Below are 27962 nucleotides of genomic sequence, written 5' to 3'. Positions count from 1 at the left end.
AAAGTTATAAGGGGTAAATTTTTGAAGACGGGCGATACAAATATATGAGAGCTATATCTAAGTCTGAACCGAATTGAAGATCGGTTAAAAAAATGAATCCACTATGGTCAAAAGGTTATAAGGGCTCTACATATATATGGGACCTATATCTAAATCTGATCTCGATGATTTTTTGCACATTAGTAAGTGCTATAGAAAATTAGATTTGGCAAATTTGAGTGAGATTGGCTGATAAATAAGGGACTTATGGCAAAATTTGGGAAAATCAGGCGATACATATATATGGGAGCAATATCAAAATCTGAACCGATTTCGATGAAATTTGCACACTTTAAGGGTGGTAATAGGATTACTTTGTGACAAGTTTGACGCGGATCGGTTAGTAAATGAACGTAATCTGACCCCATTTTTCGAAATCGGGCGATACATATACATGGGAGCTATATCTAAATATGTATATGGGAGCTATATCTAATTTTTTCCAAATTCAATAGCGTTCGTCCCTGTACCAAAAAAAAAACGCCACATACCAAATTTCATCGGAAAACTGCCAACAACAAATAGATGGACGGGCGGACAGACAGACGAACGGACGAACGCTAGATCGACTCAGGATGTGATTCTAGTCGATCGATACATATTTTATGGGGTCTCAAAACAATATTTCTGGTAGGCACATTTTTTGGCAGATCAAAGTTATTATACCCTGACCACTATATGGTTTAAGGTATAAATAATAATTGATATTGTTACGTTTTTATATTTAGGCGTTTTCAATTACCCGACAATTAAAACACAGTTCTTTTAAATAACGACAAACTACAATTTATTTACTATGACTTCACACTTTACAATTCGTTCACACTGAAGTTATTCGTTTGACGCTTTAATTAAGACTGACTCGTTAGCAGCATGCGAGCGCTTTTATATATGACGGTGTGGCAATACGAGAACATTCTGGTAGCACTACAATATTCTGGCAACGCCAGAACATTCTTAGACAATGCTAGAAGGATCTACGACCATTAAGTTGTTTACCTGGTGGCTGCCAAACACATACACACTCACATTGATATATGCTCGCATTACTACAACAACAACAATAATGACAATAGACAATGAGATGAAATGAGAATGCAGAATAACAAAGCAAAGGGGTTGCTATTCTATGAGAGAGTAAGAACTAACATTTCGGTAAGCAAACAAAAGAACATAAAAGAAATTCAGGAAAATACTAGAAAATGAATAGATGATTCCAACAAGTGATAGCGAAATTTTATCGTTACAATTTGAAATTTTAAATTAACGGAAACTAATTTAAATAAACTTATATCTATAATTATCAAATTCGTAACACTGCCTCCCGCTTAAGCCTGTTCGTCCCGAACAGGCACAGAACCTGTTCCGTAAGGAGCCAATCGTTCCAGATGTACAACTTTCATCTTTGATCTAGGGCTGTCGTCCTTCTGAATCCGGTATACAACATCATTGATCTTCTTGATGACTTTGTATGGGCCTTCCCACTGTGTTTGCAGTTTAGGACACAATCCTTTCTTTCGTTGCGGGTTAAATAGCAGAACCAATTCTTCTTCTTGGAAGCCCTCAGTATTTACAGCACGATCGTATCTCGCCTTCATTCTGTTGCTGACCATTTTTATTTTGTTGCGCACTGATTCGTGAACTTCACCGAAAGTGTTTGGGATGTCGTTTCTGTTTTCTTCCATGGCGAGCTCATTAGGTTTAGCGCCGAATATCAGATCTCCAGGCAACTTCAACTCAGTTCCGAATAGAACATTGGCCGGTGTTCGAGAGGTGGAATCATGAATGGCAGATCTATACGACAGCAAAAACTTTGGTATATGCTCGTCCCAGTCCCTCTGGCCGTTGTCCACTACTTTTCGAAGATGTTCCTCCAGAGTGCGATTAAACCTTTCTACCATGCCATCGGATTGTGGATGTAATGGTGTAGTCCTCGTTTTCTTGATACCAAGGGATTCACACATCTCTTTGAATATGGCCGATTCAAAATTTCTTCCCTGGTCTGAGTGAATCTCGGACGGCACACCGTAGCGACATATCCAGTTTTTGTTGACAACATCCTCAATCGTTTTTGCTTCTTGGTTTGGAATTGCATACACCTCCGGCCATTTGCTGAAGTAATCCATGACCACAAGGACATAACGGTTTCCAGAATCACTTACTGGGAAAGGGCCTGCCACGTCCATTGCTATTCTTTCAAACGGGGCTCCTGGTCTATATTCTTGCATAGGACCTCGACTTTTCCTTGTTGGACCTTTCGCTTTCATGCACTTCTCGCAATTGGCTACCCATTCAGCAATTGATTTCTGGCATCCAACCCAGTAGAATCGTTGCTTCACTTTATCGGCGGTTTTGGTTATTCCCAGATGACCTCCACTGGGACCATTATGGAACTCCGCCAAAACGTCTCTTATTTTGGAATCTGTAACGATGATCAAATTTCGGCTACTCTTGCCATCTTCGCTTTCCCATTTACGTTGCAGGGATCCATTGACTAGAACTAAACTATCCCATTGAGCCCAGTATGATTTCATAAGTGGACTTTGGGCTGCTATGTCTTTCTTACTGGGCTTCTTGTTCTCTTCCTTTGCCGAAATAATTTTGTTCAAAATGGGATCTTTACGCTGTTCTGTTGGCCAGTCCACTCCGGATTCGATGTGTAACAGCCGAATATCAACAATCTCCTCCTTATGTTCAGCTTTCGAGCAGTGCTTGCATTCTATACTGCAAGGTCGACGTGACAAAGCGTCAGCGTTACCGTGTTTTCCACCTTTTCTATGCTCGATACTGAAATCATAGCTTTGGAGCCTCTCGATCCAACGTGCCAGTTGAGCTTCCGGATTCTTGAATTGGAGCAACCATCGTAGAGCTGAGTGGTCAGTCCTGAGCAAGAAGTGTTGTCCATACAAATATTTATGATAATGTTTTACACCCTCTATGACGGCTAGCAGCTCTCGTCGCGTTACACAGTAGTTCTTTTCGGGCTTGGACAACGTTCGGCTGAAATATCCGATGACCTTCTCCTTGCCGTCTATCTGTTGGGATAGCACACCTCCAATACCATGCGCGCTAGCATCTGTATCCAAAACAAATTTTTCGCCCGGAATAGGATACGCTAGAACAGGAGCTGAACATAAAAGTTCTTTTAAATGTTGGAATGAATCCTCCTGTTCGTCGCTCCACTGGAACTTCTGACCTTTTTGCGTCAATTTATGGAGACTAGCGGCGATGCTGGCGAAGTTTGGGACGAATCGTCGGTAATATGTACATAACCCAAGGAAACTTCTTAATTCGTGGAGATTTCGGGGTCGTGGCCAATCTCTGACAGCTTGGATTTTGTCTTCATCGGTGGATATGCCCTCTGCAGTCACATGATGACCCAGGTATTTAACTTCCCGCTGGAAAAGGGAGCATTTCTTTGCGTTAAGGCGTAGACCAGCGGCTGACAATTGCTGGATAACGTCTTTCAAGTTCTTAAGGTGCTCGTCAAACGTTTTGCCCATCACTATGATGTCGTCCAAGTATATCAAGCACGACTTCCAGTGCAACCCCTTCAGTACCCGCTCCATCAATCTTTCGAAGGTAGCCGGAGCGTTGCAGAGCCCGAATGGCATTACATTGAATTGCCAGAGACCGCCATTAACGCCAAAAGCCGTCTTTTCCTTGTCTTTCTCGGCGATCTCTACTTGCCAATATCCACTCTGCAAATCAAGCGTAGAAAACCATGTTGTTCCTGCTAGTGTGTCCAACGTGTCATCAATGCGTGGAAGCGGATAACTGTCCTTTTTGGTGACATCATTCAGTTTTCTATAGTCCACGCAGAATCGGGTACTTCCATCTTTCTTTTTGACCAGCACAACTGGGGAACACCAAGGACTTGATGATGGCTCGATCACTCCACTCTCCGCCATTTCCTTTATGAGCTTTTGAACTTCGTCTCTTTTTGCCAGGGGAACACTTCGTGGTGCCTGTTTTATGGGCCTTTCTTCTGCGGTTTTAATTTCATGTTTCACTACAGATGTTCTTCCTTGATTTCCCTTTTCAGAAGCAAAAGCAGAGGCGTTTTTCCACAACAATTGCTTGGCTTTATTTCTCTCTGACGGCGATAGATGACGTGTCCAAGCCTCGAAATACCCTTCCAGATGTTTTCTCACTGCTCCATGTGTCTTTGATGAGTTGCCTTCCAAATTGACTATTGCCTCGGCTGGTGTACATTTTCCAATATCAGAAAATTTTACAATTTGCTCATGATTGTCAGACAAGTTCAAGACACGAACTGGTATTAGTCTCTCTTCGTTCGTTGTTACCAGGGCATTTGCTATCAAGATGTTGTTGCTTTTGTTTTCTGCTGGTTCAACAACCCACAATTGGCCGACTTCACAATCTCCATCCATAGAAACCCATATAATTGCTTCGGCATTCGGTGGTATAGACTCTGACTGGCTCGTTGTCAAACGTCTGACAGGTGTATTCTCGTCGTATCCCACGTTTACCGTTATTTCAGCATCGCACCATGTCATTACACGACGCTTCACATCCAAATTGAGACCAAAAGCAATCATGAAATCCGCTCCAATTATAACTTCGTCTACTATATCGGCCACAATGAAATCATAAGTAACGGATTTGTTAGCAATAGTTAATTTTACGGTGACCTTTCCATATACGGTTGCGGGTTCCCCTGTAGCCGTGCGTAGCTTGACTCCAATCAGTGGTGTAACTTTTCCTTTTACTAAATCAGATCTAATGATAGACTTTGATGCACCAGTATCCAACGTCAAAGTACGCTTGTCGCCATTAATAACACCCGCAATAGTTAAATTGTTATTTTTCTGTTGAACTATTGCTATGGAGATGGTGGGGCCATCGCCTGTGGGAGCCAGCTCTTGCCCCGCTGAACTAGCTCGATTTAGTTTAAAGGTGACTCACTTGACTGTGGGGTCACCTTCTTATGCCTATTGTTTAATGGAGATGGTGATGTGGACCTTGACCGTTTGCGTCGTGCTTTGCATTCTCGAGCTAGATGTCCAGGCTTATCACAGTTATAGCACTTCATTCTGGATTTTGTTGTTTCCTGCTTCATTTCTTGCATTGCCTGCTTAACGGCTTCTTTCACTGAATCAATCACGGAATTTGATTCGTCATTCTCAGTCTCCACCTTACGTACTTTGTGAACTTGAGGACGTGCTAGTACTCTCGCTGTCTCTTGTGCAAGGGCAAATGTTACAGTTTCCACAAATGTAGCTTTTTGTGACGCATATGTTGCACATTTTATGTCTGGGTCTCGAATGCCATTCACAAAGGTCTCAATTTTGATGCGGTCCACAAGTGGGTGACTCTCTCCTGGGTATGCCAAAAGCGCCAACCGCTCAACCTCTGTTGCAAAGTCTTGTAGAGTCTCATTTGACTTCTGGACTCTTCCTCTTAATTCCATTCTGAAGATGTCTTGCTTATGTTCTCCGCCGTACTTACGTTGAAGTGCCGCTATTACTTCATTATAATTATTTCTAGAGGCAGCGGGAATGCTTTGTATCACATCAGCGGCGTTGCCCTTTAATGCCAATAGAAGTTCAATTGCTTTGTCATTGTCGTTCCATAAATTTCTAGAAGCAACCATTTCAAATTGGAATTTGAATACATCAAATGAAGTTGAGCCATCGAAAACAGGAGGTTTGGTTTTTGAGCCCTCGATGACGCGCACTGGTCCACCTTTAATTTCCAGCTCTGACATTTTTCTTTCAATGTGTAGAAACTTCTCATCATGAACCATAATTTTCTCATCCACAGAAATAATCTTCTTATCCAGCTCCCCAATTTGGCTTTCGATATGGTCCACACGTTTTCCCATGCCTTCAGCAATTTGTTGAAGATTCTCATGTAGAATTCTAGAATTTTCGTCCATCTTCTTTGAATTTTCGTCGAATTTTTCTTCCAATTTTCTAGAATTAGCTTCCATCATTTTTCTAGAATTCTCTTGCATTTTTAGAGAATTTTCTTCCATCATTTTGCTCAAAATATTGACCATCGATGTGTAATCAACAACATTAGAAGCTACAGATGGAGTTTCCAAGGCGCTGGCTACTACTGATTCGTCAAGATCTTCCTTATAATCGAACTCATGTGTTTCGATATCAATACTGCGCCGCCCGAACTCTTCCAGTAGTCGCTTTTGTAATTGAGCCTTGTTTCCTGTTGTCGGCAGCTCCAGTTTGCTCAATTCCTTTTTTAAGTCTTCCACACGAAGCTCATTAAACTTCATTGTAGATTTTTTTTCCGTTATTTCACTTCCGACACCAATTGTTACGTTTTTATATTTAGGCGTTTTCAATTACCCGACAATTAAAACACAGTTCTTTTAAATAACGACAAACTACAATTTATTTACTATGACTTCACACTTTACAATTCGTTCACACTGAAGTTATTCGTTTGACGCTTTAATTAAGACTGACTCGTTAGCAGCATGCGAGCGCTTTTATATATGACGGTGTGGCAATACGAGAACATTCTGGTAGCACTACAATATTCTGGCAACGCCAGAACATTCTTAGACAATGCTAGAAGGATCTACGACCATTAAGTTGTTTACCTGGTGGCTGCCAAACACATACACACTCACATTGATATATGCTCGCATTACTACAACAACAACAATAATGACAATAGACAATGAGATGAAATGAGAATGCAGAATAACAAAGCAAAGGGGTTGCTATTCTATGAGAGAGTAAGAACTAACATTTCGGTAAGCAAACAAAAGAACATAAAAGAAATTCAGGAAAATACTAGAAAATGAATAGATGATTCCAACAAGTGATAGCGAAATTTTATCGTTACAATTTGAAATTTTAAATTAACGGAAACTAATTTAAATAAACTTATATCTATAATTATCAAATTCGTAACAATATTAAAAGTATTCTTCCATAAATGAATATCTTAATAGCGATGAAAAAACGCGTGTGTCAAAAAATAGGAAAATATTCTTTTGGGTCCTGAAGTGTTGCAAAATTGGCGCTTAACTTGTTTCTGCTTCCTTCAATGTGCAATGCAGACACTGTCGTTGTCAGTTTAGAAATAGCCCACTGCAAATAGGATTATAGACTTTGAGAAAAAAATATACACAACACGACGCAACAAGGTTTTTTGGTTTAAATACACTAGACAACAAAATTCATCGCAAAGTAAGTATACTGGTAGAAAAATGTTTCATACTATTAACGAACGGGCTTCGTTGATTATTTTTCGTTAATATTACAAAATTTTTCGTTATAAGAACGAAAGTGATCGTTAATACAAATCAATCGTTAAACCACAATTTTGTTTTGTGGTTTTTCGTTATATTAATGAAACACGTTTCGTTAATATTACGAATACAGTCGACTCCGCTTTAGCGTAATGCGCTTTACTGAAAAACCTCGGATAACTGAAATCGATCGCATTCCCCAGTTGTTTTTTCTGTCCATTTCATTTAAATTACTCCGCTTTAGTGAAACTCCGCTTAACTGAAAAAATCGGATTACTGAAAAGTTTTTTGTGTTCAAATGAGTTTCGTCACATTAGTATGACTTCGCTTTACTGAAAATGCCACATTCTCGCTATTGAGAGAGAGTACATTTTCTTCTCCGTATTGAGAACGCTTTATTTCAAGTGAAGATGGCACTTTCAAAACAGTTTATGTACATAGCATTGGTCATAAGTTCGGTTAACTGAAATTGAGTGGATTTTTTTCCAGTTATACGGAGTCCGCTTTACTGAAACTTTTTCAGTTATCCGAAGTTCGCATTACTGGAAGTTTTTTTTCAGTTATCCGTAGTCCGCTTTAGCAAAAACTTCGGATAACTGAAATTAAATGGCTGCATTTTTAACGTTTCAGTAAAGCGGAGTCGACTGTATTAACTTTGTAATTTTTTCAAGAATTAGAATAAAAAAATTGTCCAAGATGAAATTATTATAATCATTTGCACATAGAGAGTAACTTTTGGAAACTTTTAGCCCTTAAAACAGTCGTTTTATATACTTTGTTGCCAAAAAAAACCAAAGGGCCTTTGATAAACCGAAATTGTTCAATTCGTTTATTCATTAAAAATTATAACAGATGAAAAATATGTATATATTTAAAATTAAATTAAAAAACTTAGAATTGTAGACCCTTCCGCAACATTGAAAATTCAAACACAAATGAAAAAGTTATACAGAATATTAGATTTCAATAAATTCAAAAACAAAAGCATACTACGATGAAAACTAATTTATACATTAAGTTTCAAAATTTTCAATAACAAAAAACCTACTATGATAAAAAATAATACTAAGGTCAAATCTGTATATAACATCCCCGCCCCCTTGAATTGACGTGGGGAAATTCTCCACTATTCGAAATCCAATTTGGCCAGTTTCGATATTGGTCTCTTAAAAATTCTTTCTTGTGTTTTTACATCTGCGGACCTAGCAACACCATAATTTCCACAATAGGTTTTCAATATTCTGCATCGTTTCCATTTTGATCTGGGTAGATTACAGCCACATACAATAACAAGATTCCCAGTTTGAAGTTTTTCCGAAGGCACACACCATTTTACCCTTCTGGTTAGATCTGGCAGATATTCCTTTAAGAATCGCCCCCAAAAGCCATTCTTTAAATTTTGTAAAATGCGCCACTGTTGTCGCAAATTCACCAAACTGGCATCGAACGCAGCAGGAGTTTGTGTTGAGTTAGTTGTTCCAATTAAAAAGTGGTTGGGAGTAAGGGGCTCAGGATCGTCTGGATTTAAAGGCAAATGTGTGAGTGGTCTAGAATTCACAATATTTTCTGCTTCCAACAGTAAGCTTTGAAAAAACTTCGAATTTCAGATCAAGACCTCGCAACAATACATCAAGAGATTTTTTAATCGACTGTATTAAGCGCTCCCAAGCACCACCAGCGCTGGGATCGGCAGGAGTATTAAAGACCCATTTTATTCCGAGTGAAGATAAAAAACAATTGATTTGATTATGATCCAAGAAGTCTGTTTCGTTTCTTAGTTCTTTTAGCAGACCAACAAAGTATTCCCGTTGTCACTTCTTACTTGTAATGGAATTCCTCTTCTATTCATAAAATTCCTTAAACTTAAAATAAAAGCGTCGGTAGATAGATCTGCAACTATTTCCATGTGAACAGCTCTTACGGTTAGACACGTGAATAAAGCCACATATCTTTTTTCTGTCGATCTTCTTATTTTAATATTAAAAGGCCCAAAGATATCGACTCCTGTATAAGAAAAAAATATCGGTGCCCTTTTGGAAGTATTACAGGGTTTCGTGCTTGTCCTGAAAGGCAAGTAACATTTTGAAGAGGACCGTTGGCTCGAATCATGTATTTTCCATCCAGAAACGGTAATAACGTCAATAAGAGGCTTGATTTTGAAACAGGCTTTCCTTTACTTATATCAGAATATTCTTCCCAAAAAGTTTCTTTCTGAATCCCTATCAAGATCACATTTTCGGCTTCGGAAATCTCTTCAGCAGACAACTCATATCTATATTTTTCGTTACCATGAATAACTCGACGAGTGTTATTAATGAATCTTAATATCCAAGCTACCACCCGGCGCACCTTGATATATCTGGAATTACGGTTCATAATCTTTACTAAGAAGGTAGGAGATTCTATAGCAACACACGTCACATGTTTTCGTTTTAGTTCCTCGTTGGATCTGTCAGTTATTCCCAAGACATCATTAGGCCAACCAAATTCCGATTGAATAAGAAATTCATTTCCATTTTTCCATTCATCTTCAGGTTCATACTTAAAAGGAAAATGGGCTCTCGTTGCTCTATCTGCCGGGTTTTTTGAAGTTGGACACCAACGCCATTGATATTCATTAGAATATTCCAAAACTTCAGATACCCTATTTCCGACATATTGTTTGTATTTCATTTGGTCCGATTTGATCCAGCTTAACACTGTACGAGAATCTGTCCATAAAAAACATTTGTCAAATTCTATCTCATGACAATCTGCAATGGTTTTCTTTAATCGGGCTGCGTAACAGCACCTTGTAGTTCCAACTTTGGTATTGAATGAAATCTCAAGGGGACGCATGCTATTTTGCCAATAATAAAATTTATTGTTATGGATTTATCCTCATACTCTATACGCCAGTAAGCCACAGCAGCCACTGCTTGTTCACTAGCATCGCAAAATATGTGCAGTTGGATCGATTTTCTTTTACGTCCATTAAAATACCATCGAGGAATTTCAAAGTATTTAAGTGTTTTGATCTATTGCAACCATTGTTTGAATTTTGAATATGTAGTTTCCGGCAATTTCTCGTCCCAACCAATCCCACTCTTCCATATTTCCTGCATCAGTATTTTGGAACCGATCATATAATTTGCAACAAACCCAAATGGGTCAAATACCGACATAGCTATGCAAAGTAATTCTCTTTTAGTGGGTATTCGTTTCAAGTTCAAAACGTCCTCTGGAACTTTATGGAATTTTAATATGAATGTAAATTTGTCAGATTTTGCTTGTCAATGCATTCCTAAAATCCTTTCGGTGGTTTTTCCTACATTCACCGAATCATTTTGCATTTCAATACCCAGTTGATTTGCCACAAAATCTGAGTTGGTAACAAAGTTGTGCATTTCAAATTCTCCAGCTTTATGTATTTCTACCACGGATCGAACCACTTGAACAGCTTCCTTTTCACTTTCAAAGCAATCTACAAAAGCATTCACATAGTGCTTATCCTTTATTGATTTAACAGCTCTAGGAAAAGTATCAACAAATTGCTCAGCGTTTTTATTTTTGACATATTGTGCAATCGTAGGAGAACACGTAGCTCCAAATATTAAACGCTGTATCACATATGTTCGTACCGGTTTTGATGGGTCCCCTTCCCTCCATAGAAAACGCTGTGCATCTTGGTCCGATTTCTTAATGCATACTTGATGAAACATCTCTTTCAAGTCGCCACAAACAGCTACTTTTTTTCCCTGAATTTAAAAAGAACTTTCAAAAGGGGTTGGTTCAAGTCGGGTCCAGCAAGTAAATTTTTACTTAGAGATACTCCATCACCAAAATGAGGCAAATAAAATGTTTTACTAGTTTTCATATTCGCCTCTTCTTCCTCCATAATTCTTGCATACCCTTTCTGTACATACTCAACGACTTTGATGCAATATTCTTTCGCATATTTAGAATCCTTTTGCATTTTTCGCTCCACCGTAAGCAATCGTTTAAACGCCATTTCGTAGGATTCCGGAAACGAAACAGTATCATTTCGCCACAACAAACCGGTTTCAAATCTATTTCCGCACTTCCTGGTATTCGAATCCAAAATGTCTAATGCTCTTTGGTTATCTTTAGAAACCAGTGGTTTCACAGGAGTCTTGATTCCGAAAGTTTCTTGTCCAAAATAATCTCTCATCATAATATCCAATTCATTGTGGGACTTTTCTTCACTTTCCGATTTTTTAACATGACATGAAATGTATTTTGATTTTGGTTTGTCAACTGATCCGTATATTATCCATCCTAGCCTCGATTTTGCAGCTATTGGTCCAGAAGGAGAGAGTACTTTAGGTGTATCGATCGTGACTGTCAAATATGCATGCGCCAGACTTATAATCAATTTTGGTTTTACGTTAGTGTATCCATGTAAATTAACTACAGGAAGACTAAGTTGTTTAGCTTCTTCACAAATTTCGGATGGATTAAAACTTTGAACTGGTAAGTTCAGTTTTGAGGTAATATAAACATTCGTCATTGTATACGTGATTGCGTCTTGTTCAATCCCACATATTTTGAATGTTACCACATGTGTATCTTTTTTAGAAATATAGTTGTTTATCCACTGTAGTTCCAAAGTATCTTTTTTTCCAGTAATATTTAGCCTACGAGCTACCTCTTCGTCAATCATGGACACATTAGCCCCATCGTCTATAAATGCATAAATTATTTCTGAGGTCTTGGGGAAATACTCTGACTGGAATTACTTGGAATAAAACCGAACAATTTCCAGGATTGATTTCTGCAAGGCAATTACGGTCTAATGTATGCTGGGAAAAATTTGGCTGTTTCGTTATTGGTCGAGTTATTTATCGGAGTTATATTATTCTGGTCCTTATGTAATAGTCGATGATGGAACCGCATGCAAGAGTTTATGTCACATTTTTCTTATTAAGAGTTTATGTCACATTTTTTCTTTCCCAAGCTCAGACAAGTTTCAGCCCAGTGAATTCTCTTCGATACACGTAATTTTGATATAAGCTCGCTTAAAAGCATTGGATTTGCCAAATGAAAATCCCCTCCTACAGACTGCAAAAATGTTGTCATATTTGCCACTTTAATAGAAAAACTTAGGAGGCCATCGAAATAAGTTTCTGTTATAATGGGAAGCATTCGTACTTTTTGGATTTGTGATTTTATCAATTGTTCTGGCCTTCCAAAGGTTTCCGCCAAAACGTTCAAAATTGCTCCTACGTTTTTAGAGTTGGCTAAGAGCGATTCCACCGTCTCACGAGCCTTTCCACATAAAGATTCACGTAAACATGCGTTTATATATATTATGCAAATCCGAAAACTGAAACTCTACCGTAGTGCTATTGAAAGATTCAATAAAAGTTTGCCAATCTACAGGAGAGCCCGAAAATTTTGGCAAATCATATATTTTCTTATGACGATGCATATTGGTGTTAATGTTCTGAGGCAATGGAGCAAATGACATATTACTTCCCGAAGTCGTGGTACACGGCATAGAGCGTGAGTTACTTAAATATGAAGAATCATTACCAATTTGGTATGGGTATAAACACGGACCTGTACGTACGGATGTTAACGTTGGTATTGTATATTGGCTAAAGTTTGTTATATTCGATTGAAATGGCGTAGTTCATATATTAAATGGTATCTGGGATATAGCTGGGTTTGAAATATTATAATTCGAGTTGGCAAGGGGATTTAAATTTCCCATATCTGATGATGTTGATATTGGATTATTCACATTTGCGAGACTCACCCGCATTTCATTGTTAGATGCATTATTCTGAAACTCACTTCTTAGAGATGAAATCGTGTCCATAATTTGTACATTGTTGCTTTCAACCATTGATTGCATTGCGTTAATTTGTCTTGAGAAAACTGACTGCATTTCCTCCATTTGTCTTGCAAATAGTGTTGATATTTCTTCTACACTATCTATTGTTAATACCGTTGATTATGTCCATCGCCAGAGGCTTGTCTGTGCGATTCAAGATGGTCTTTTGAGCCGGAACTCTGATCTTGACTAACATTACGTTGTGGAGATCTTTCCAGAGGCATCTCAATCGACGTAGATTTACCACTCCTAAGAAGCATATACAAATGCGGATTCTTTCTTGAAGAATAAATTTTCGCTGGGACTCTCAAACGGCAATGAGAGAACGACAACTAATCATCAAACTTCGCTGGAACTCTCAACTCATATTATTCTTACACAAAGATATGACCCAAACGTCACGGTTCAAATTATGATTTCCGTCTCTTAGATTATCTGGATTTCTCACAAGGCAAAAGAGAAATCGGTCAGATTTGCCACGGATTTCTTTCAATTTAAATAAAAATTTTAATAATGTTGTTCCGATAATAATGTTGCCAAAAAAACCAAAGGGCCTTTGATAAACCGAAATTGTTCAATTCGTTTATTCACTAAAAATTATAACAGATGAAAAATATGTATATATTTACAATTAAATTAAAAAACTTACAATTGTAGACCCTTCCGCAACATTGAAAATTCAAACACAAATGAAAAAGTTATACAGAAAATTAGATTTCAATAAATTCAAAAACAAAAGCCTACTACGATGAAAACTAATTTATACATTAAGTTTCAAAATTTCCAATAACAAAAAACCTACTATGATAAAAAATAATACTAAGGTAAAATCTGTATATAACATACTTCGAAACTGCAATTGAAAATTTCATTTATAAAACGAAAGCGATCGTTAATATAATGATATGGATCGTTAAAAAATAAATTTTAAATTGTTATATTTCGTCATATTAATGTAATAATACGAATGGGAGTTTGAGTATTTCTGCCTCTCCGTACTCTCTCTCTCTCTAAAACGTCTCTCCATACTCTCTCTAATACGTCTGTAGCATCTATGTAATTTGTACATACACATCTAACCATGGCAATAAGCACATGTTTGCGTTTGTGATTTTATCAATTGACCTTAACAACATTTACGTTCTTTTCGCTGAAGAGTGCACAGGCTCATTACAGTTTCGTTGTGAATAATAAACATAGATGGTGGGTGAGTTAAATTGGTGTTTTTTGTATATTCGCATGAAATTTAGTGTACATTTTTAATCTTTAGTGAAAATGCCCCTGGGAAGTGAACTTTCAGATGAAGAAGGCGGAACAATTGCCGTAATGAACCTTGGTTGCAAAAAAAAAATTGGATAAAGGGACGGCGATACGATTATCATTTTTTGGTCTTAGAAATTAGAGGCTTTTTTCTTAAGTGAAAGTCACACTATATGATTATTAAATTACTTTATTTATCAATAAATATTATTTCCTACTGTACGAGTGTATAAATCATATTTCAAAGATCTTAACAAAAAATAATACACTACCAATGACTACACTCAAATGCAATAATTGGTTGGGTTTCATAAATATAACTTTTGTGCTCATTTATACAACGTACAACAATGAAAAAACTGGGTTCATACAATGAATGATTTTCGTTCATACAACGTATAAGCTGCATCCATAAAATGAATAAATTTCATTCATACAACGAATAATATTCGTTAATACAGCGAAAAGGCTACGTAACAGCAACGTATTCGTTAATACTACGAAACGTATTCCATAAAGGGTTTCGTGAATATAACGTAAAATTACGTTGTTATAACGAAATGCTACGTTGGCTGACTTTTAATGAAGAATTTCGTTATATATATATATATATATATATATATATATATATATATATATATATATATATATATATATATATATATATATATATATATATATATATATATATATATATATATATATATATATATATATATATATATATATATATATATATATATATATATATATATATATATATATATATATATATATATATATATATATATATATATATATATAATATGGCCTTCATTGGCATTTCTATTTTAAACGTAATAAATATTCAAATGCGTACATGTTTCAATGTTGATACGGAAAGTTTCGGACGTGTTATCAAAGCGCTCTGTTCGTATTAAAATAAAATCATAAATAAACATACCTGGAGTTCCAAAAACATTTGCAATTGACTCCTTACATTTCACGGTAGTGCAGCACTCGTTGTCGCCTTCTCGGGTTTTGTCAGGTGCATAAAATATTGCAAAAATATTTTTGCCAAACAATAGTTATTTTGGCAAAACACATATTCACCACTTGAAAACAGTTAACATAATTACGATAAAAATTCAAGTATATCCATCCTTTGTGTACAAAAAAAAAACTAAACAACAGCAGCTGATCTTGTCATACATATTGACAGTCAAATGGTGTTGCCAGACCTATCAGGTGTTTCAATCGTGGTGGTGTTCATTACTTAAAATTAAACATCATCGTGTCACCCTGTTAATAACGGATCTCACTGTTTGAAATTCACTATGAGTTTCAATAACCCGCCTCCTGGTGGGGGAACTCCTCTACGTGGCAATAGAAGCCAAATAATACACAACGAAAATATTATGTTAAAACAACAAATACATGAAATGCAAACCATTAACGAGATACTCGCGGAACTTCATCATTTAAGAGATGAAAACAAGGTTCTTAGGGACCAATTATCTGAAAAAGTTGAGCATAATAGAAATATTGGAAATTCTGCAGTTAATACAGAAACCCAAAATATCAACCTAAACTCAGAAGAGGAAATAGAAATACCCGATAATGTCGCAAACCATCAATATGCAACGGATGAAGATGAACTAGAAAGAGAAACTAATTGGATTATCCAAAGGAGTAAGAAAAATAGATCACTTTCAAATAAAATGAAAAAAAGCAAGGAACTGGTGTAAACCAATCTCAAACAGCAAATGACAATCATAGTAACAATACATCAAATCCTCAAAATCAAGGATGGATTGATAAACCCCCTCCCATTAATATTGTGGGCGTCTCAAGCTACGAAGAAATCATTAAAATATTGAAATCTGCAAAAATTCAAAATTTTACCATAACAGCTTTAAACAATAATGTTTGGAAGATTAACACTGCTGACTCAAATGGGTACCGAAGTTTGTCGGCCACGTTGAATACATTGAAAACCGAATGGTACACATATGAAAATAAAATCGAGAGACCTAATAAAGTAATTGTTCGGGGACTCCACCACACATGCACTAAAGAAGACATATTAGATGATCTTCAAAAAAAGGGATTCAATCCCATTGATGCTGTTAACATACTAAAAAAGGAGCGCTCAGAAGACAACAGTTCGTACTATTACAGGAAACTTCCAATATTTCGTGTCACTTTCCACAAAGATGACAACATGAAAGATGTCTTCCAAATCTCAAATATATTGAACTTGAAAGTTAAAGTCGAAGCTATACGCACACAAACAAAATTAATACCTCAGTGTAAGCGATGCCAAGGATTTAACCACACGAAACGATATTGCCAAAAAGAGCCGAGATGTGTGAAATGTGCAGGAAAGCATGTAACAGATCAATGTGAAAAACCCAAAACAATAATACCAAAATGTATAAATTGCAAAGGGAATCATCCTGCTACACCCTCAAAAAAAATCGCTTCTTTAACATATGTTCCAAACATATTTTGCAGGAAGCACATATATTATTGGATACTGCCGAAATATTAATATGTTTGTTTTATGTGGACATATTATATGTTTGGAAGCATTTTGAGCCCAAAAATATTATATGCTTGGAAGAATTTTCCCCAAAGAAGATTGTGATCATTCCCTCACATAATTTTCACTTCCACGAAATTTTTAGTTCTTGGCACCTTTTTCTGTAATACAAATAATGTTGAAGAAATTATTCAATTTTATAATTTTTTTTTTTAATTTTACCTTTCGCCTGGGCGGAGAATCGAACCGAGGCCCATACAGTTTGTAAGCCAACACACTATCCACTGGGCTACGTAGTAGTTATAGTCACCAGTAGACAATTATCGTTACAAGTTACATTTATATAGCATACTTTGCAGCGCCCACGAGCCCATGCAAACATAACATTATTTAAAAGAAACATACATTTGTTGGCCACGTGGAGCAGTGGTTAGCATGCCTGCCTTGCATGCAAAGGGTCGTGGGTTCAATTCCTGCTCCGACCGAACCAATTTTTTTTTTTGCAATTTAGACATTTATACTATATTAAATTTTTATAATGAAACTTCGAAATGTGGGTTATTAAAAATTTACAGTCCCCACATACATAAAATTCTCCTCTCAAGGCGAAAACACATGCTGTTTTTTTTTTCAAATCTCTATGCTCTTGGTTCCGAATGTCTATTCTCTTTACTCCGAATACTCATTCTAATATTCAAATTAAATAATATTTAGACTTAAGCATATAAAATTTTTGGCCTTATCATAAAGCAGTTTTCCGAAACAACATACAACCATTTCACAGAAATTGTAAACATATATATGTTTGCTCGAAATTTGTAAATTTATATATGTTTACATTCACACATATTATTTTTATGAAACATTCATACCCCAAACATAATATATTTTAACATATTAACATATGTGTTCCAAACATTTAGTGTTAGTTTAGGAACATTACATGTTGGCACTTAAATATATTGTGTTTAAAAATTGTGCCCGAAACACATTTTGTTTATATCGGAACATATGAAAAACATATTTTTCCAACAGTGTAGCTATAGGGGATGCGAAGTCGCTAAAGAACTTCAGAAAATTAGAAATAAAACCAGACCTGAAAAAAGGGATAACATCCAAAAAAGCATAAACGTCATAGAATCACGCGAATCAACTTCAAGTGGTAACCAACAGCAGCAACAATATCAACAACTACAGAGTTCACAACAAATGAGTGTGGCAAATATTCCACAAAGAAAAACTTTTTCGGAAGTTCTGAACATGAATAATCCACAAACCGCAATTCCAAATAATAATGTTGTTTTAAACGAAATTTTAAAAAATATGGAAAACATAAGTAGACGCTTGGATTCTCAAGCCGCACTAAACGAAAAGTTAATCGAAAAAATAAATGCTATAGCAATTAACTCACAAATCTCTGTAAATCAGTAATGGCTACTTTACGAATAGCGACATGGAATTGTAATGGTGTGATTAACCGTGTCAATGAAATAGAATATTTTCTTTACGATCATAGTATTGATATATTACTTATTTCAGAAAGTCATCTGACCAAGAACTCAATAGTCAGAATTAAAGGTTATAGTATGTACAACGCATTACACCCATCACAAAGACCAAGGGGAGGCGCCTCAATAATAATAAAGAACAATATTGAACACCATGAAGAGCAAAAAGTTGAAAACGAAATGTTTCAAATATCTTGCGTTTCATTACAATTGAAAAAAAATAAAATATATATATATATATATATATATATATATATATATATATATATATATATATATATATATATATATATATATATATATATATATATATATATATATATATATATATATATATATATATATATATATATATATATATATATATATATATATATATATATATATATATATATATATATATATATATATATATATATATATATATATATATATATATATATATATATATATATATATATATATATTTGATATTCGCCCTTCGGTTTATTAACACACATTTACAAATTGGACCTGTCTGTTTGGGATTTTAACTGTGCCGTCAACAAATAAGGAGAATTTTTTCTTTAACTCGCAATCAAATTCGGGTAATAAAACACAATCATGAGTCATCAGATGAACAACATTATTCGCCACAATCATTACAATGTTAGGATTAGGTCGCCCGATTAAGACGTCAACATCTTGCGCATAATCGGGTACAATGTAAATTTCGACTACAGCTGTAGCCAAATCAACTTCTAGTTAGGACGAAAATTTGTTTATCACGGGTACAACTGAACCTCCATATCCCAAAACAGGCATACAACACTTATCATATTCAATTTTTAATGTATTAGCACTAGATTGCCTTATAAGTATCGCAGAACATCCTGTATGCAAAGGCCGAGTTTTATATATATATATATATATATATATATATATATATATATATATATATATATATATATATATATATATATATATATATATATATATATATATATATATATATATATATATATATATATATATATATATATATATATATATATATATATATGTTGACGTCTTAATCGGGCGATCTTTCATAAATCATCCTAACATTATAATGATTGTGGCGAATAATGTTGTTCATCTGATGACTCATGATTGTGTTTTATTACCCGAATTTGATTGCGAGTTAAAGAAAAAATTCTCCTTATTTGTTGACGGCACAGTTAAAATCCCAAACAGACAGGTCCAATTTGTAAATGTTGTTACTGATTCAGACACGAATTTGAGTTATCATATCGACGACTTGTGTGTTAATAAACCGAAGGGCGAATATCAAATCATGGGATGTGTTTTTGGGAATAATGGATTAGTTCTAATCAGTAATGAATTCGAAGAGGATATAATTTTTAAGAATGGGAGTCGGATTGGTAGAGCCCATGCATGTTATTTTGATGAAACTGGCTGTATAGAAAATAATGTTGTAAACAGGAAGGCGTTGAATAATTTGAGCTTTGCTGTGGTCATTTGACAGAAGAACAAATTAAACAACTGATTTTACTTTTGAATAAATATAGATGTTGTTTTGCTAATGATATGCCAGAGTTAGGGACAATAAGAGACTCGGAAATGAAAATTGTCTTAAAGGATGAAATACCGGTGTCATATAAACCATACCGCATATCTTGGTCGTAGAGATGGATTGTACGGGAAATTGTAGATGAATTAAAAAATGCTGGCCTAATTCAGGACTCATCATCCTCGTATTTCAGCCCCATTCTTTTGGTTAGAAAGAAAGATGGCAGTGACTTCAGAGCTCTGAGTAGGAAAACTGTAAAAGAAGTGTTTCCAATGCTTAGAATGGATGATGAAATTGATAGACTAAAAGGTAGCAAATATTTCACTAGTCTAGATTGTGCAAGTGGATACTACCAAATCCCGATGGATAACAACTCCTATCACAAAACAGCCTTTATTACACCTGATGGTCATTATGAGTTTTTTTTTCAACGAACCATGAATAAAGTTGTTGGAAATTTGAGATATAGTATTGCAATGGTTTATATGGATGATGTATTGATTCCTTCTGACTCAATTGAAAATGGATTTAAGAACCTTGAAATTGTTTTGAAACGGTTTGAAGAAAATGGTGTTACACTTAAACTAAAGAAATGCTTTTTTGTTCAAGATAGTATACAATATTTAGGATTTGAAATAAATTCAGAGGGTGTTAAGCCGGGAAAAGACAAAATAAGAGCTGCTCTAGAAATTCCAATACCTAAAAATATGCACGAAATACAACAATTTTTAGGATTAACAGGATATTTTAGGAAATTTATTCATCAGTATGCCTTGATAGCCAGGCCTATTCAAATGTTAATGAATAAGGATGCAACAATTATATGGGGGAAGAGCAAAATAAAGCTTTTCAAGAATTAAAACAACGTCTTACAGATCGTCCTATATTACGATAGGGAAGCATACACTGAATTGCACACAGATGCTTGTACATGGGGAGTGGGCGCGGTTTTGTTTCAGAGATAAACTGATGGTTCTTTAAATCCGGTTGCATACTTTAGTCATACAACTTCAAAGGAAGAACAATGTTATCATTCATATGAGCTGGAGACTTTAGGAGTTGTATATGCATTGAAACGATTGCGAGTATATTTATTAGGATTTGAATTTAAAGTTTTAACAGATTGCGTAGCTTTAATAACTGCATTTACGAAGACAGATTCAGTTCCGAGGATAGGTACACCCTCAAAAAAAATCGCTTCTGTAACATATACCCCCAAACATATTTTGCTTCAAGCATATACATTTTTGGGTATTGCCCAAATATTTATATGTTTGATTTCTTCCAATATATAATATGTTTGAAAGCATATTGGTCTAAACAATATAATATGTTTGTGTAGTCTAAGTTCCAAACATTTTGTATTTTTCCATCCAAATTCAATAATGTTGTCTTCCAAAAAACTATATGTTATTATGTGAACATATAATATGTTTGGAGGCATTTTGGACCCAAAAATGTTGTATGCTGAGAAGAATTTTCTCCCAAAGAATATTGTGCTCAATTTTTTTTTCTGCCTAATTGTATATTGCCTCACATTTTTTTCACTTCCATGAGTTTTTTTAGTTCTTTAGCACCTTTTTCTGTAATACAAACATTGTAGAAGAAATTATTAAATTTTATAATTTTTTTTTCAATTTTACCTTTTGCCGGACGGGGATGCAAACATAACATTGTTAAACATACATTTGTTGGCGACGTGGAGCAGTTGTTGGTACGTCCGCCTTGCATGCCAAGGGTCCTGGGTTCGATCCCTGCTTCGACCGAAACCATTTTTTCTTATTTTTTTTACATATATTTTTTTACGTATATTCCAAATACGTTCGGAATATCCCGAAAAGGTGTTCAACATTACATACTACTATATTAACTTTTTACTACGAAACTGTTAAGTGTGTCTTATAAAAGACTTAAATTCAGAAAAGAACAGTGCTTGATATAAATGAAATGGACTGATTTCAAATCATATATTATTTTTTATTGCAAAAATAAAAAATTTGTAACAAAAAAGGGTTTTGTACACAAGTTTGAAATTTTCGAAGAAATTCAAAAAACTCTTACAAAGGAAGAATGTGAAGTCGAGTAATATATAAATATTTTTACATCGAATCCTAAAGTTAACGATAACCATTCACAAGCACATTATATTTAAATTCGAAACAATAATTGTACAACCAACACATAAATTAATTTAGGTGTGAACAATTGTTTGCTTTCTTTAATCATTTATTCTAAAGAAAATAAACTTATTCATTTGTTGCTTTGGATCATTCCTCACCAAGTTATAATACAATTTACCGGAAAAAGTTGTAATGTTATTCTGGTTTTGCCGCTAAAATGAGAAATAATTTTAGCGGCAAAACTCGAACCCAATGCCCGTCAACTCCTCTTGGACTACACTGTTAGAAAAATATGTTTTTTATATGTTCCGATATAAACAAAAAGTGTTTCGGGCACAATTTTTAAACACAATATATTTAAGTGCAAACATGTAATGTTCCTAAACTAACACTAAATGTTTGGGACACATATGTTAATATGTTAGAATATATTATGTTTGGGGCATAAATGTTTTATAAAAATAATATCTGTGAATGTAAACATATATAAATTTACAAATTTCGATTAAACATATATATGTTGTGATATTTTATTCAGAGAGAGAGAGAGTATAGAGAAAGAAATAGAGATGGAAACCGGGAGGGTTGACGAAAGATATCAACATAACACAGTGAGAGAATGAAAAGAGAGCTATTTGTATATGTTGTTTCGGAAAACTGTTTTATGATAAGGCCAAAAATTTGATATGCTTAAATCTAAATATTATTTAATTTGAATATTAGAATGAGTATTCGGAGTAAAGAGAATAGACATTCGGAACCAAGAGAATAGACATTTGAAAAAAAAAAACAGCGTGTGTTTTCGTCTTGAGAGCAGCATTTTATGTATGTGTGGACATGTGTTTTGTTTATCATTTTCCCAGCGGCGGAATCGAGAAGGACCTTGCGAATTCAGGCATGTTAAATGCATTAAATTGGAAGGAGTTGTGTTTATAAGGCATGCATGTGTACTGATTTTACATTCATCGGAAGCCTTCTAAAATCAGACCTGTATTTAAGCATTGCGATTCATTTACTTTTTTCATTTTATGCACACGGACATTCTCTCTGCCTTCTTTATAGCAAGTTGTATAGCATGGGTGTTAAAATTATATAGCAAGAGAGATGTCTTGTGCTCTCGTTTAAAAGAGAGCTTTAAAATTGTTTACATTCCTATTAATTTATAATTAGAATGCATTTGTAATGCCTTTGGAAGTAAAACGGTTATATCATAGAAATGAATAGGCATGTAATTGCATTGCTTTCCACTTCCAAAAATAAGCTATTAGGAATGCGTAGGATTTCGTGTATGTTAGAGGAATTGTATTTTAACATTTTCTACCCCCAAACAAAAACAAAAATGAAACATAGCAACATTTGAAATGTATAACTATTTATGTCAGAAAATATTTTCATTAATGCCATGTGGATAATAATTTAGCGTACGCCAGTACATGCTATTCGTTAGTTGAATTCTTGATCTGGTAAAGTACGTACGTCTTCCAAATTATAAAGTGTTTCGCATTTGCGATAGTAACCTTAAGTATAAAACTCTAACGGTAAGTCTTTAATTTTATTTTATTATTTTAATTTTTTAATGCATTTTAGTTCTTTCAGATCTTGACAATAAATTTACCGAAACGCAGAAAGAATATAGAGCCCAGACGAATCAAATATAGTGATATCTTGGGGAGTGACTTGACATTTTCTTTATGTTTTTATATATCTCTGAACGCTAACCTTTTTTCATGTTAAAAATAAATAAATTTGAAACAAAAGCATAAAAATTTAATACCGTATTTTTTTATTTATCATAAAGGCATTATTTTGGGAATGTGTATGGAAGGCCTTCCTAAACGAGAACCCGTATAGTGCTACAACATGCCTACAATAGGAAGGACGTGAGAAGTAGTTATATTATCAGTAATTATGTAGGTGTTTTATATACACTCCTGTAAGCCTCCTTCTTTTTGGAGGGCTGGTGAAGGGTCTTTTATGGAAGCTACAAATAAGGCCTTGCCCTCCAATCTCACCCTATGTTAAATGGAAAGGAAGGTGTAATGTCCTAAGCAGGCCTCTGTAATGCTTAGACAGGCCTGGAAGGAGGCCTTCCAACCACATGAACTACGCCGCTGGGTTGGCATTATGGGCACAATTTTTTCTCTTGGTTCGTTAAAAGAAATCGGAACGTATGCTAATCACTGCTCCACGTGGCCAACAAATGTATGTTTCTGTTAAATAATGTTATGTTTGCATGGGCTCATGGGCGCTGCAAACTATGCTATATAAATGTAACTTATAACGATAATTGTCTATTGGTGACTATAACAGCCCAGTGGTAGTGTGTTGGCTTACAATTTGCATGATTCCCGGTTTGATTCTCCGTCCAGGCGAAAAGTAACATTTAAAAAAATTATAAAATTGAGTAATTTCTTCAACATTATTTGTATTACAGAAAAAGGTGCCAAGAACTAAAAATTTCGTGGAAGTGAAAATTATGTGTGGGAATGAGCACAATCTTCTTGGGGAGAAAATTCTTCCAAGCATATAATATTTTTGGGTTCAAAATGCTTCCAAACATATAATATGTTCACATAAAACAAACATAATAATGTTTCGGCAATATCCAATAATATATGTGCTTCCTGCAAAATATGTTTGGAACATATGTTAGAGAAGCGATTATTTTTGAGGGTGTACTTATTAATAAAAAGTGTAATGTACAGAACCACGGTGGATCTCGATGCAAGTTCTAATAATTTATAAACATCCTTCCGTCTCTGCTGAGTTAGGACTGCGGGAGCCTTTTTCTAGCTAACTTCAGTCGGGTGGGGGGTTCTCGTCCTGCTCCTCATAGACTAAGTTCCCATTACAATAATTAATTTTTATAGACTCCCTATTTTTTTAAGCTGCTCTGAAACTAAATGGACCAATATGATTACAGAAAATAAAAACAAACACCCGCTTTAATCAAGAGAAAATTAATAAAAAAAATAACACTAAAAATGGTATTTTTCGAAAGCCAATATTATATGTCTCTCAGGTGACATCGAGAGACAAGCCTCATAACCCTCGCCTTCCTATGTTCTAGTGGCTTAATTTCATTACCTAGAACCCCAATTCTAAAGCTTTTATTACATTTTTATTGATTTACATTCCAATAAGAAAACATGAAAATTTTAGTTTAGCAATCCATTATAATTATCAAATTTTATTCAAAACATGTTTAATTAGAATTCTTAGAAATCGTGCAATATAGATATAATAGCTAATATAGAATAATTTTAATTAAATAAATTTTAATTAGTGAAATTTAACATTATACCTTGATATAAAACATATTATGGCATAGTAATTTTTTTTAATATTCATTTATGAAGAAATCTTCAAAAACCATAACTCTAGTATTTAAGTTTTTCAATATGAATTCAAGTTGATAAATATAAAAAAAAGAAAAAAAATACGTTCTGATTATATACCAGAAACAATAGAAATATATATTTATACAAACGAAAGATATTGATTTAACAAAATTAATTTATGATTCGGGACACCCCTATAAACCCTTATCTTTGTGCATTTGATTTTGTTATTTTTTCATTTCATAACAAAGCAATTATCAGGTGATAGAAATATTTACTATGAGTTTGTGCTTATGCCAGAGAGCCGTATAGAGTATAACACTTATGATGATCAACAGTACTCATGAATGAATGTTTTTGTTAATGCTTGTGACGTCATTGCTAGGGGAGCTCAGCTCCAGACATGAAGAAGAAGACTCAGCAATAGTATAACATTTATGAATGATTGTTTTTTTTTACGCACAGGTGTCTGGTAATTGTCACAATCTCATATTAATATCACAAAATATATTATAAATTTTTATAAAACTCACCAGCATATCGATCCATACACACAAAAAAAAATTGTTTTTTATTCAATCACGAAATTAATTGATCCAATTAATTTTTTAATTGAAATGTCTTCAATCACAGAAATGATAGTATCAATTAAAAAATTAATTGAAGGTCAATTAAAAAATTAGTTGATCCAATTAAAAAATTAATTGATACTATTAATTTTTGTGATTGATTTTTGTTTCAATTAAAAAATTTGTTGATTCAATTAAATTTTTAATTGAATATTTTTTAAAACTCAATTAAAATTTTAATTGGAAAAATTTTCGTGAAATTTTTTTCTGTGTAGAAGGCCTTCGCAGGTAACGATGCTGTAGATGCTGTTTATGGGATAAAAACTGGATTATACTTTCTTGCAAATATTTTTAAATCTGCAATTCCATTCAGCAGTAGCACAATAAAAATGTTATGGTCGAATCCCAATTTTTTAACTTAAAATTTAGATGTCAAAAATACAGGCTTATCTCCTTGAATTCATAGCACGATATCGATCTTGACGTAATTGATGAATTTAAACGAAAAAGATGATGTAGCTGGTCTTAAAACATATGTAAAACAATGATGACTCTAGGGTGAGGCTGGAATGGATGTCTGGAGGTTTCTTTACATTATGCCGATCACGATGAAATTGATCATTTTAAGTAGAAATGATGAGATGACTTGGTTTAATTCAAATGATGACTATATGGTTGAAATTCAAATAGATTTTTAGTCCGCCGACCCAAGGACTTGCTGTAATTTCCCACTGGCCATGTTTAGAAATTTGTCTATGGGTTTTTTCTATAGATTAGCGTTTATTTCATTTTTAGCATTTTGTCATAAAAATATTATTGGAGAAAAGATTTGTGTTTGGGGTACGCTCTCCTTTGAAAATGTTGCTGGTGGCGCAGCAATCTATCGTAGACAGTACCTCTCCAATAAAAAGTTACTGATGGACCTCACACGTTGGCCAATGGGAAAAGCTTCTTTATTATTGATGCTGCGATCCCGAGAAGTACGGTCAACGAATATATCAACTCCAAACTGGATGGGTTGAAATTTGGCTCCACGTGATGAAGCCAAAGTCGAGTAGGTAGCAAATTCTCATAAACCTGAATAAAATTTAAGTTTTATTGCACAACCCAAATTAAACAAACATAATCGTCAAACATACCTCTTTTTTTTTGATTAAATATGTTTTCTGATTGAAAATATAATTTAAATGGAATATAAATTCCATTAAAAATGCCACTGATTTTTCTAGTAAATTAAAATTTACTTTTTCGTCACTTTGATCCGAACACTTTAATGTATAAATCGAAAAGGAAGTGCTTGGAAATTTTGCAAGTCTTCTAGGCTTGATTTGTGACACAGCAAATATGCAAAACAAAACGTCAAAATGTGTGATCGAACATAAAATCGCTGAGAGTACGATTATCGGCCCAAAAGTTGCCATTCAGAAATCACAATTAAATTCAGGGTTGCCACAACATAAATTTAAATTTATAGATATTATCACCTTAAAAGATACAACCACTTAAATTTGTTTTCTCAATTTAGAGAATGTATTTGAAAAAAAAATTTGGTCCATTCACAAAAACAATTCTAATAATTTATTTTAATATTTCCCTTACAACTTTCCGTATACCAAATGTATGAATATATAAGTAAACGACGGTACAAAATTATGAAATTAAACGTGATCTGAGGCTGAGACAGGCACCTGGTAGAAATATGAGAGAGTTTTACTAATCTTCATGAAAAAATGAAATAAGTAGAGGAGTCGAGAACAAAATTGCTTTAAAAAAAAAGACTCATTTAGGAAGCATAAACGACAAATTACAACAAAAAACAGAATAATGAATCTTTGTTTTTTTTGTGACCATAGTGTAAAATAAATCCGTCTTTCTTTGCCTCTATGAAGAATATGAGAAATTTTTGTTTTAGTCGCCTAAGACGTCCACTACAAAAACAGATTATGTGATAGATTGTCGTAGGC

General features: G+C 34.3%; 1 protein-coding gene and 1 long non-coding RNA gene across 2 annotated transcripts in view; one reads left to right on the top strand and one right to left on the bottom strand.

Annotated features, from left to right (window-relative positions):
* Elk (Eag-like K[+] channel) overlaps positions 1-27962 on the bottom strand; it is a 1103641-nt gene that overhangs the window by 318587 nt on the left and 757092 nt on the right. The window lies entirely within an intron of this gene.
* LOC142241265 (uncharacterized) lies at positions 23227-23859 on the top strand. The gene is made up of 2 exons (XR_012723551.1): positions 23227-23626; positions 23685-23859. It is a non-coding gene; the product is annotated as an uncharacterized LOC142241265 (long non-coding RNA).

Source organism: Haematobia irritans, chromosome 5 (assembly GCF_050003625.1).
Source record: "Haematobia irritans isolate KBUSLIRL chromosome 5, ASM5000362v1, whole genome shotgun sequence".
Taxonomy (NCBI): Eukaryota; Metazoa; Arthropoda; class Insecta; order Diptera; family Muscidae; genus Haematobia; species Haematobia irritans.
This window is presented reverse-complemented; position numbering and strand designations above follow the sequence as displayed.